The sequence below is a fragment of the Balaenoptera borealis genome (assembly GCF_965194805.1).
Source record: "Balaenoptera borealis genome assembly, chromosome: 5".
Lineage (NCBI taxonomy): Eukaryota > Metazoa > Chordata > Mammalia > Artiodactyla > Balaenopteridae > Balaenoptera > Balaenoptera borealis.
This window is the reverse complement of record NC_138862.1, coordinates 94,938,934-94,951,917: the sequence shown is the minus strand read 5'-3', so window position 1 is coordinate 94,951,917 and position 12,984 is coordinate 94,938,934. Positions and strand designations below refer to the sequence as shown.

General features: G+C 42.2%; 1 protein-coding gene across 3 annotated transcripts in view; it reads right to left on the bottom strand.

The window, feature by feature from the left end:
* PLD1 (phospholipase D1) overlaps positions 1-12,984 on the bottom strand; it is a 225,372-nt gene that overhangs the window by 201,333 nt on the left and 11,055 nt on the right. The gene's annotated exons all lie outside the window — the stretch shown is intronic.

The window sequence follows — 12,984 nt, the reverse complement described above, 5'->3', positions numbered from 1 at the left end:
AACCTGCTGTATAAAAAAATAAATAAAATAAAATTCAAAAATTCCAAAAAAAAAAAAAGGTGAGATACAAGTTTACATAGAGTTTATTAAATTATATGCTTTAGTAGAGAAAAAAACTGCACATAGGAGATTGGTTGTAGAAAACAGAAGGCGTAGAAGACTGACGGGGGGGATTCCTGTAACAAATCTACCATTTTTCCAGCAGTGAGAAGAATAGTACCTTGAGTAGCTTTTTCAAAGTTTTTATTTAAGAAAAATCTGAAGAAGAAAAGGACAAAAATTATTACTAAATCCCTGTATGTTATTATACTTCCTAAGGAGTTTTAGGAAGACAGATGAGTGTAAATCGCCATATAGGTGATCTCAGCAATAATTCAAAGAACTGAGTGCAAACTCAATACACAATGGGGGTAAGAAATGCCTTTGACCTCTACCACTCCCCAAAAAACATAAATATTTATATCTTAATTTCACTCCTGCAAAAAATAATGAAAACGAAATGATTAAATCCTAAGTGGTAATTTGCATTTTATTGCCCCAAATAAATAAATGCATAAATAGGATATTTAAAAGAAAAATAGAGGGAAAGATAAATATATGTATATTTATTTTTATATAGATAATTATTACATATAATAACATTATATAGAAAACTATATATAACTATATATATATGAACAATTTTTTTTAACATTTTAAAACAGCAGAATGTTTTTGTTTGAATACAATCTTTAAAAAGCCAAATATAAGTAAATAACATGGTACTGGATTATAACCCACAGTTTAAGATAAATATCCACAAGTCCATATGATATATATACATAATTGAATAAATAAACAAGTGGGGATGAAAAGACAAATCTGCCATGCAGAAGAATTCCAAATCATTTATGCAGCTGCTTGTCCCTACCGAAGAAGTTGAGCAGAACTCACCATCTCAATAGCGTGGGCTGTGCGGAGTGACCTCCTTCCAAAGAGTGCAGTATTGAGAGGGGGGGAAAGAGTAACTTCACAGTGGAGGAACCTTCCAAACACTCCCTCAGCCAGGTGACCAAAGTCAACATCACTAGTGATAAGTCATGCTGTTGGTGTGTACTCTTGACATGATGTGATGAGACCACCTCTGTGGTCTTCCTCTCAAAACTCATAACCCCAGTCTATTCATGAGAAAAACATCATGAAAATTCTAATTGAGGGACATTCTACGTGATACCTATGGGGTACCTAACCAGTACCCCTTTAAACAGTCAAGGTCATCAAAAACATGGAAAATCTGAGAAAGTGTCATAGCCCAGAGGAGCCTAAGGAGACATGACAACTAAATGTAACATGGTATCCTGGATGGGATCCTGGAATAGAAAAAGGACATTAGAGAAAACTGAGGAAATCTGAATAAAGTATGGACTTTAATAGTAATGCATTAGTATTGGTTCTTTAATTATAACAAATGTGCCATCCCAGTGTAAGTTGTTAGTAAGATAGGAAACCATAGTTTACCCTGTATACCATCTTTGCAACTTTTCTATAAACCTTAAACAAGAAGTTTATTTTTAAAAAGGTAAATATACGAAATCATGTTTTTTTAATGAGATGCTTTTATTAAAGTGGAGTTCAGAGAAGCTCCAGAGCCCTGCTCTCTATATCTCTGACCCTAGGGACTTCCCTGGTGGTCCAGTGGTTAAGACTCCACACTCCCAATGCAGCCGGTCCAGGTTCGATCCCCAGTCAGGGAACTAGAGCCTGCATGCATACCGCAACTAAAAGATCCCTCGTGCCGCAACTGAAGATCTCGAGTGCCACAACTGAGACCCGGAGCAGCCAAATAAATAAATAAATATTTTTTTAAAAACCTTAAAAAAATAAATATCTCTGACCCCACCCGCTGCTCCAATCCTAGCTTGCCCCTCTGAAACCCAGAGCAGTTTGAAATCACTATCATGAAAAACTGGGACAAGTTACCATTACAAAACACCAGCCCATTTCAAGCAGCCTAGCAGCACTGAGCTGCATGACTTCAGCTGACTGTATTAGACCACAAGCTCTATGTGGGAACCACATCTTAGCCACACAAGCGCATGCTGAGCACTCTCTTGGCATCAAAACACTCTGCTGACAAACTCACCAGCACCAGCATGAGCGGCACCATTGCAAACACAAGGTGATGGCTTTCACTGCCAGCCCTTCTGGCCTTTCTTGGCCACAGATCTGCAAAAATTACTTCCCCATTAGTCAAGTCTGTTCCCTGTGAGATCAGACAGGACAAATCTCTCCAACATGCCCTTCTGGCCTCCTGGAGTCTTACAGAGTGATGCACACTCCCCCTCACCCCCATCACCCCACCCAAACACCACCTCCGGTAGAACTCAAAAAAGGAGGGAAACAGGAGATTCCGAAAATCGATCAGGTTTATTTTTATACTACTTTCATGTTTAACTGATCCATTTTATCACAGATTAATCACCCACAGGACAAACGGGTACAGCTGAATCAAGCCCTAGCACGCTCTCTGCAAATGAAAGTTAACATTCACACAGAGAGCTACAGATTTTGTTTCCCATCAGTTGAGAGTGGCCATTGTTTCAAATGGCAGTAATATCGCAGCAATGAATCACTGTCATGAAAGTAACATCTGTGGAGTCAGGAAAGAACTATTACGAAAACAAGATGAATCACTTGGGAACCCAGGGTTCACACTAACATCACATACTTATGTAGCAGTTTGGAGAGGCATTCATTTTGCAAGTAATTAGTGAGCACCCACTACATGCCAGGCAAATCCCAGCTCTCATGGAGCTTATGTTCTTATGTAGGAAACTCAATATTTAAGAAAACAAGACATGAAGAAAAATTCACAGTGATAAGCGCTGGGGTGAAAATCACCCACAGTAAAATGCTAGGATGATGAGGCTGTGGGCGAGGTAATACGGACGGATCAGGGAGGCAGATTTGATGGTCGGGAAAGACTTGCCAGACAGGTAACATTTTAACTTTTTGTCACTGACCCAAATGTCAAAGAGATGCAAGCCATGCAAAGATTTGGGAGAAGGGTGTTCCTGGCAGAGGGAACGGCACAATGCAAAGGCCCTAAAATGGAACCAGGTTGGTGTGTTCCAGAAATAAAAACCTCCTGACAATCCCCAGAGATGGGCAACTGTAGTTCAGAAAGGTGAAATCTGAGGCCAACGTGGAAATAAACCCAGCACAGCCGACTGCCCTGCTAGTCTCCAAGCACCACGCAGAGCTGTGTCCTTAGCTGGGAAGCTAGGCCCCAAAAGAACTGAGTGCGGGGAATCAGGCCCTCATCTGAGATAGTGGTTCATGGAGCAAAGAGGCGGCCTCTGAAAGCTGTTTCACAGGAAGAGAATTTGAGGTCAAACATAAAAATCAAGACTCCTGTGCAATGTGGCCAGGGCCCAGCAGCCCAAATGACTTGACACTATACAGGGCACATGAGGCCCCAGGGCTGGGCAGCAAGGGCCCACAAGCGCCAAGCAGGTGCCCGGAGGATCGTCAAAATCCCAAGGGAACTTACTATATACTGCACTGAGTCTCCCCCACCCCAAGAATCCCAATTTAGTAGGTATGTGACAGAACCTGGGAATCTGAATTTAAATAAGTTCCCAGGTGATTCTGTTTAGCCAGACCTTAGAATGACTGTGGTTGGGAGTGAGGAGAGGGCAAGCTTGTCCTGGAGGGGAAGGTTGAGTCTGAAGAATCCTATGTCTACAAACAAACAGAATCAAGGATTGAAGTGAATGCAGTAAAAGCATTTGGTATAACTCAGTGTCCATTCATAATTTTAAAAATTATTTTAAAAGAAAAAGGGAAGTAAAATTTTATAGTCTAACAAAGATTATCTAAAAAATGTATAGCTTATATCATTTATGGAGAATTTGAAAGTATTCCTCTAGGCATAGGAATGAAACAAGATTGTCAGCTATTACCACTTATATTCAATGCCATTATAGATGTCATATTTAATGCAATTAAACAAGAAAAAGAAAAAAATCTTATATAAGTTGGGAAGAAAAAAAATAAAGTGAATGCAGTTGAAATAAAAATACATATATATGAAACCAAAACTGTACCAGCTAATAGGAAAATACAGTTAAGAACATTGTGTAACTAGGTGTATTCCTTTCCCTCCAACCACATCTCCAAATTCAGGAGACATTACCTTTGTTTTCAATATAATGTATTCAGTGTAAGTTTAAAATCTAAACTTAGGCTATATGATGTTTCATAATGTCATGTTTAACATCGGCTCATGAAATTCCTGAAAATTTAAAACCAGCTCTCAGCATGAGCCAGTTGCAGCGTACCACTGGCAAAAGCTTTTAAAAAAAACAGTCCACTGCCTTTCCTTTCCCTCTTCAGGTCTTAGTCTTCTCTTCCCTACAATCAATGTACAGCCTTCACATCTGCTGCTAGGAGCCCCACGGTTCCAGCTGCTGAGGGGCAGCTGGTGCCAGGAGGTGGGCAGGGAGGGGGATGGGAGGAAGCAGCTGGCTCACTGGCCCCGTCTAGGAATCGTCAAGAATGGCTGTGCTTGGGGTGTTTTACGTACTGGGATTTCACACAAGAGCTCATTCAGAAAAGCAGCTCTTGGGGGCAGGGCGGGGAACAGTAACGACAATGTTTTTCTTCAAGTGTGAAAACTGCTGGTCTAGGTTATTGACACACAGTCTACACGTCCATCCATGATCGTGCAGATATGTGTTACCCACGCCCCAATAAAGCTGGTGGTGCCAGCGATGCCCTCCTCCAATCTAATGTGAAGCTAAAGAACGTGATGGGAGGGATATTTTTCCAACACAGCACAAGCTAGTTCACTCTTACCTTGAGAGTACACTCTATTCTTAATTCTAAATACATTTTAAAAATACACCTCGGGGCTTCCCTGGTGGCGCAGTGGTTGAGAGTCTGCCTGCTAATGCAGGGGACACGGGTTCGAGCCCTGGTCTGGGAAGATCCCACATGCCGCGGAGCGACTGGGCCCATGGGCCACAACTGCTGAGCCTGCGCGTCTGGAGCCTGTGCTCCGCAACAAGAGAGGCCGCGATGGTGAGAGGCCCGCGCACCACGATGAGGAGCGGCCCCTGCTTGCCACAACTAGAGAAAGCCCTCGCACAGAAACGAAGACTCAACACAGCCAAAAATAAATAAATAAATAAATAAATTAGTTAAAAAAAAAAAAAAAAACTAAATGGGAAGCATCTCTTTAAAAAAACAAAAATACACCTCTATACAGATGCTCCTTGGTTAAGAGCGATGAATCCTGCTTCCCCTACTAAATGCCATCCTATGCTTATAAATTAAGAAAAATCAAATTTTCTACCTAATGTCAAAACACCTACCCAAAAAGTATGATTGTCAACGGCATACAGTCCATTCTCCCAAGTTGTAACCAGCTCTGCTGCCAGAAGTCTTCCTTCTACTTCTCATCACTGGGGTCTCATGGAATGCCATTCTCACTCAAGAATTCCTCCTGGGCAAAATTAATTTCTCCCTCGTCCATATTCCCATAGGGCCCCACCTCCATGTCTCCTCCAGCAGTGATTCCAGTTTGCTTGGTTATTTATGGATGTCACTCCTGCTGGGTTTGGGGTGGAGCAGGGAGGGCGATGTGAAAGACGGGAACCTAACATTTACTGTGTCATTTCTATGTTCCAGGCTCTACGCTAAATGCTTTACAGGCATCGTTTCCTGTAGTCCTCACAATAATCCTATGAGATAGGTACTATTTTTTTTTAAATTAATTAATTAATTATTATTATTTTTTTGGCTGTGTTGGGTCTTCGTTTCTGTGCGAGGGGCCACTCTTCATCGCGGTGCGCGGGCCTCTCACTATCGTGGCCTCTCTTGTTGCGGAGCACAGGCTCCAGACGCGCAGGCTCAGTAGTTGTGGCTCACGGGCCCAGTTGCTCCGCGGCATGTGGGATCCTCCCAGACCAGGGCTCGAACCCGTGTCCCCTGCATTAGCAGGCAGACTCTCAACCACTGCGCCACCAGGAAAGCCCAGGTACTATTTTTATCCCAATTCTACAGATAGGTATAGGGGATTTTTAAGTTACTTGGCTCAGGCTACATGCTGCTAGAGTCCTCAGGATCTGAATCCTAGCTCTCTGGCTCCTAGGACAAGGCCTGTGGTCATTATTCCTTCTAGTGAGGAACCTGTGGGGCTCAACTGTGTCTTACTGTTATTAACCTTACTTGCTTTACAAGACCCGCTTTGCTTTGTCACTGTCTCATCACCCTGCATTTCCAGCCAACACACTGGCAGCTTGGGGTTGGGACTGTGGTGAGGTGAGGGTTAGGGTTAAAAAGCTTTGCTCTGTGTTCCTCGCTTTGAAATATTTAGCATCTACAATATCCTATCAGGTGATTTTTTTTTTCCTTAGGATAATAGGATTCTGGAACCTGCATCTCAGTCCACTGCTACCTCCCCAATATCCTTATTTCAAAGGACTCTTTCATCAGAATTTAGGTAGAAAACACTGCAGGAAAAGGACAATAAAATGAGTGCAGCTGCTAATTCAAAATGCCACAGACTGTCCACTCCACATCTATAAATTTATTTCTAAAAATAGGTAAATGGCACAGCAGAACAAATAAATAAGTAAAACATTCACTATAAAAACCTTCTTTTTGGGAAATATTTACATATTTTGAATAATGAATCACACCATCTTGCTTTATCCTTTAAATGCACCCTTTGATTCTGCTCACACTTATTGAACACTACAATGGACAGTGGCAAAAAACACAGTCTGTGACCTCTCACAAGGAAGATGGGTGATAAAATAATTGCAAACCCAGTGATTCTAATATCACGCTATATGTAAAATTCATTCATATAAAACTAGTGTAAACAAAAACAGACTAGGTTGGTATGAAGATCCTAAGCAGGGGCTAAAAGTTCCCTGGTATCTCCTTGTCCACATGCTTTGTTGATTAGCAATAGTTTTAAGCAACACTAAGATCACTTCAAGATAAAGACCTGAATGTAAGACCTGAAACTGTAAAACTCCTAGAAAAAAAACATAGGCAGTATGCTCTTTGACAATGGTCTTAGCAATATCTTTCAGGATATGTCTCCTCAGGCAAGGGCAACAAAAGCAAAAATAAACAGGTGGGACTACATCAAACCAAAAAGCTTCTGAACAGCAAAGGAAGCCAAAACAAAAAGACAACCTACTAAATGGGAGAAGATATTTGCAAATCACATATTCAATATGGGGTTAATATTCAAAATATATAAAGAACACATATAACTCAACAACAAAAAAACAAACGACCCAGTTTAAAAATGAGCAGAGGAGATGAATAAACATTTTTCCAAGAAGACATACAGATGGCCAACAGGCACATGAAAAGATGTTCAACATCACTAATTATGAGGGAAATCCAAATCAAAACCACAATGAGATATCACCTCATGCCTGTTAGAATGGCTATTATCAAAAAGGCAAGAAATAACAAGTGTTCGTGAAGATGTGGAGAAAAGGGAACGCTCAGTGCACTTTTGGTGGGACTGTAAATTGGTGCAGCCACTTTGGAAAACAGTGTGGAGGTTCCTCGAAAAATTAAGACTAGAACTAACTACCATATGATCCAGCTCTCCCATTTATGGGTATTTATCCAAAGAATACAAAACACTAATTAAAAAAGATCTATGCGGGCTTCCCTGGTGGCACAGTGGTTGAGAGTCTGCCTGCCAATGCAGGGGACGCGGGTTCGGGCCCTGGTCTGGGAGGATCCCACATGCCGCAGAGCGGCTGGGCCCGTGAGCCACAGCTGCTGAGCCTGAGCGTCTGGAGCCTCTGCTCTGCCACAAGAGAGGCCGCGATAGTGAGAGGCCCGCGCACCGCGATGAAGAGTGGCCCCCACTCGCCGCAACTGGAGAAAGCCCTCACACAGAAACGAAGACCCAACACAGCCAAAAATAAAAACATAATAAATGAATAATAAATAAAAATTTAAAAAAAAAATGATATATGCACCCTATGTTCATTGCAGCATTATTTATAATAGCCAAGATATGAAAACAACCAAAGTGCCCATCAATGAATGAATGGATAAAAAAGATGTGGTATATACAATGGAATATAACTCAGCCATAAAAAAGATGAAATCTCACCATTTGCACAATATAAATGGACCTTGAGGGTATTATGCTAAGTGAAATAAGTCGGAGAAAAACAAATACTATACAATTTCACTCATTTGTAGAATATAAAAAAAAAAACAAAAGAGCAAAAAAAAAAGAACAAACCTACCAAAGCAAACCAAACATGTAGATACAGAGAACAGAGCAGTGGTTGCCAGAGGGGAAGGGCCAGGCTTTGGTGGGGGAGGGTGAAATGGGTAAAGGGGGTCAACTCTATGGAGACAGATGGAAACGAAATTTTGGTGACTGTAGTGTATACAGAAGTAGAAATATACTGTTGTACACATGAAACTTACATAACATTATAAATCTATGTAACCTCAAAAAATAATAATAAATAATCACTTCAAGATAAACCAAAGGAAAGATAATTCTCAACTACATTTGACATTTCAAAGGGCACTGTTAAGAGGAACCATATGGAAGCCCGGGCTTGTGTAAAGAGCTGACAGAGGTTTCAGCACCCTCTCTTCCCCGGTGCTGGCTCCTCTCTCCCTCTCCACCACCTTCCCTTTCCCATGTTTATTCCTTATTCTCTCTCCTTCATCCAAATGTAGTTACTCTCTGCAAAAGACTACTTTGAAAAGAATCACTGTTGAATATTGAACTTTGATTTTCCTGTCCTTAATACAAAGTTTGTCAGTTTATGCCCTTAGAAGTCTCTCCCTCTCTCAACAAAAGAGCCCACCAAACAAAGTTATTTTTATTTCCATGTTGCTCTTGGCTCATTTTCTTTTGTGCGTCAGAGGCTTTCAAAAGGTTCCCAACCCTAGATCCAAAAAGCTCAAAAAATGATTGAGTACAGGATAAAAGATTCCTCTCATCCAGAGGGGAGCCTGAAGTCATAGGTAGGCATCCCCAGCGGCTGGGGAAAGAATCCGGGGTTCTGAAGCCCTGAGCAGCAAGACTCTCCAGGACCCACAGTCGGCCACAAGCTGCTGCCCCATCTGCCCGGAACATAGCCCAGGACTTTATTTAGCAGATAAGCTCTGGAATGGTCATAATGATTATTAAAATGTTGAAGCGTTTCCCCCCGACTGGCAAATACTGACCCCCACCAAAATACACACCTTGGCCGCCCCAGGCCCTCTCAGGATCCCTGTCCCAAACTCCTTACAATCAAGAGGCAAGGAGACCAGTAGAAAGTCTCCAGGACCCTGCCCCAGTGCTCACAGAGCTGGACATAACCACACTCCACTTTAATTTCCTCTACTGAAAAATAAGGGCATTGAACTGATTCTCTGGGTTGTACTTTGATTGCAATTATGTCAAATTATTTATCTCTGAGGACAAGGACAAGATAGGAATATAACAATATGAAAAAAGTTCATCTGTTAGGAGGGTGGAATCTCGGGTTATATTTTTCTGATGAGACAGCAGTGCCAAAACCCTGGGTTCAGGATGCCTGGGATGGAACCCCAGCTCTGCCATGGGCTAATTGTACAATCTCGCTGTGCCTCAAATTATCTCATCTATAAAATGGGGATGGTAGGACTATTACCTACTTCACAGGGTTGTTTTGAGAATAAAATGTACTCATGTTTGTAAAACGCTTAGAATAGTACCTAGTGCGCAGTAAGCACCTTTAAGTGTGGATTAAATAAGCAAATCATGTTATTCTGTCCCAGAATGTTTGTTCAATAAATTCAAAAATTAAGCAACTTTCACAACACAAAGGAAAAAAATAACTGTGACAGTATGAAACACTTACATATCCATATACTGTTGTTTAAAAACCCAGCACTAAAACATCTGAGATCCAGATTTTACACTGCACTGTGAATTTAGGGAAACTAACACATTGGAAGGCATTTCCACTGCAGCATGAGATATGATTTGTACCACTCCTTTTCTAATCAGCAATGTCACAGGCTTATGGGAAATTTAGGTTACAAGTTTCTCATTTTAACCCTGCAAAAACATTTACCCACACCCTGGTGGGAGAATACATTTTATTTTGTGGTGCTAAGACGTAAAGGATTATAAACATAAAACCAGGCCTCGCACAGCTACAGCTTCTCTCGCGGACACGATGACTCAAACTAAGAGTTTAAAGGGCCATATCTTATGTGCTGGGTCCTCTGACATCAATCTTTAAAAACACCTAGAGTGGAAAAGAAACTGCTACACCTAGCAGCTAGCTTGATCAAAACTCCTTTTAGGGGACTTCCCTGGTGGCGCAGTGGTTAAGAATCCACCTGCCAATGCAGGGGACACAGGTTTGATCCCTGGTCCGGAAAGATCCCACATGCTGCAGAGCAACTAAGCCTGTGCGCCACATCTACTGAGCCTGCGCTCTAGAGCCCACGAGTCACAACTACTGAGTTTGCGAGCCACAACTACTGAGCCTGCATGCCACAACTACTGAAGCAAGCACGCCTAGAGCCCGAGCTCCAAAACAAGAGAAGCCACAGCAACGAGAAGCCTGAGCACCTCAACGAAGAGTAGCCCCCGCTCGCCACAACTAGAGAAAGCCCGAGCGCAGCAACGAAGACCCAACGCAGCCAAATTAAATAAATAAATAAATTTATATTAAAAAAAGAACATTAAAAAAAAAAAGCAAACTCCTTTTAGTTACTAAAAGGCTGCCACAACCTGAGCTCAGGCATAATTCAGAAACATGCTACTGCACTGCTAAGGAGACAAAAGTATTTCATTTTTCTGTTAGAGATTAAGGAGAGGAAACTATCAACAATAACTCCAGGGAATTCCCTGGTGGTCCAGTGATTAAGACTCAGAGCTCTCACTGCCCAGGGTGCGGATTCAATCCCTGGTCCGGAAACTAAGATCCCACAAGCTGCCCGGTGTGGCCAAAAAAAACCAAAATCAAAACAAAACCAAAAACTCCCTTACCTGTTTCTCCCACTTAATAGCTAAACCTCATAGTACCTTTACACACAAATTTAAATAGCTCACGAGTTTATCCTCATTGAGTAATGTATTAGACCTTTCCTGATGGAGGTAAGATTTACTAAACACAGTCTGGCTACAGCTTTTCAATTTTCTTCTTTAAAAGTGAATTTCTCTAAAGCTATGAGAAGGAACTCAAACTTTGCTTAGTGAGAAAACTAAAGCTTGCATTACAATCATTATCATTAAAATGTTATTAAAACCCTAAAAAAAATGAAAAGAGTTTTGTGGAGGGATAGTGGTGATGGTAACACAATAATATAAAAGTACTTAATGACACTGAGCAGTATAACAAAAAATAGTTAAAATGAGGACTTCCCTGGTGGCGCAGTGGTTAGGAATTCGCCTGCCAATGCAGAGGACACGGGTTCGAGCCCTGGTCTGGGAAGATCCCACATGTCGTGGAGCAGCTGGGCCCCTGCGTCACAACCGCTGAGACTGCACTCTGGTGCCCGCGAGCCACAACTGCCGAGCCCGTGTGCCTAGAGCCTGTGCTCCGCAACAGGAGAAGCCACTGCAGTGAAGAGTGGACCCCACTCTCCACAACTGAGAGGGCCCAGGTGCAGCAATGAAGACCCAATGCAACCAAGAATAAATAAATAAATTTATTAAAAAAAAAAAAGTTAAAATGACAAATTTTATGTTATGTGTATCTTAGCACGATAAAAATAAAGTGAAATAAAATAACTAAAAAAAACCCTGTAAGACTTAAAGGTAAATGAAATTTATAACAAATGATTTTCAATTAAGAAACACACATTTAGTAATCAGACAACTTCTAAGGAGCAGGGTCCCCCACGACCTAGTTTTAAGTGCATCAACAAGCCTAAATGAGTGTTAGACAGCACTTCTCGCCATGGTTCACAAATATTCTGACATCAGGGACAAACATGGTAAAGACACACTTTCCTCAAAGCCTTAACTACTCACACTTTTTATATGGATTGTGAATTATACTAGATCCTGAGAAGACAGGCTGGGAGCTCAGACAATTAGTGAAACGATCCTCAAACAACATTTAAAGGCTGTGTACAAATTCAAGCTAAAAGCCTGTGTACAATTCACTTGTATGTATGTTATCACAAAACATTTAATACTATTAAAAATTTAATAAGAATTTAAGAAATTCTTATTCAAATAGGCAGTGTGTAATTGTGGAGCCTGTTAATAGTTCAAGCTGTAGATTCTTTCCATTCTTTACACTTTCACTGCACCACCTTAACTGGCCATTTAACACAGCACAGAGGTCTCTGGATACCTGGTCTCCCCAAAGCCCTGAGAAAGCACTCAAAGGGCGATCTAAACTGCAACAGGCAGGCCTGGCAGATAAAGTTAAGGGAACTCCTCATTCTGGGGAAAAACCTAGCGATAATCAAATGCAGAAACCCTTATGGTCAGTAAGAAATCTACTTGCGTTTAGTACTTCACAGAGGAAGTAAAGGCAATAATCGGAGACTAGGAGAAGGAGCAAATATAGGCGTGGCGGTAGCTCTGGACTGATTCTACAAGGGTAGTTCTGAAGGGCTTAACAAAATCCTATTCAAGGCTTGGAGCACCACGCTCTTGGATCTGAGACCTAAGTCCCACATACCTGGAGCTGGAGCGAGAAAAACAAGTCCCTTCACACACGCCCAGCTCCTTGCCCCCCACCTTGCCCTGCCCGACCCCGGCGTCATCACTTCGTGGGCGCCGCAGCGGGCAGCTGTGTGGCCACACGCCCAGGACCGTGCATCTGGCGGGCTGGGCTCCAAGCCTCGGAACGCAGCACTTCCTGGTTGGTCCGGGATGCCGGTCCCATCGCGCCCGCCATCCCGGTCATCCCATAGCGCACGCGAACCCTCGGGCGCGCAAGATGACCTGGGGTCACCGGACACACTGTACTGGGGGCCCCCGCGGCGAGGGAG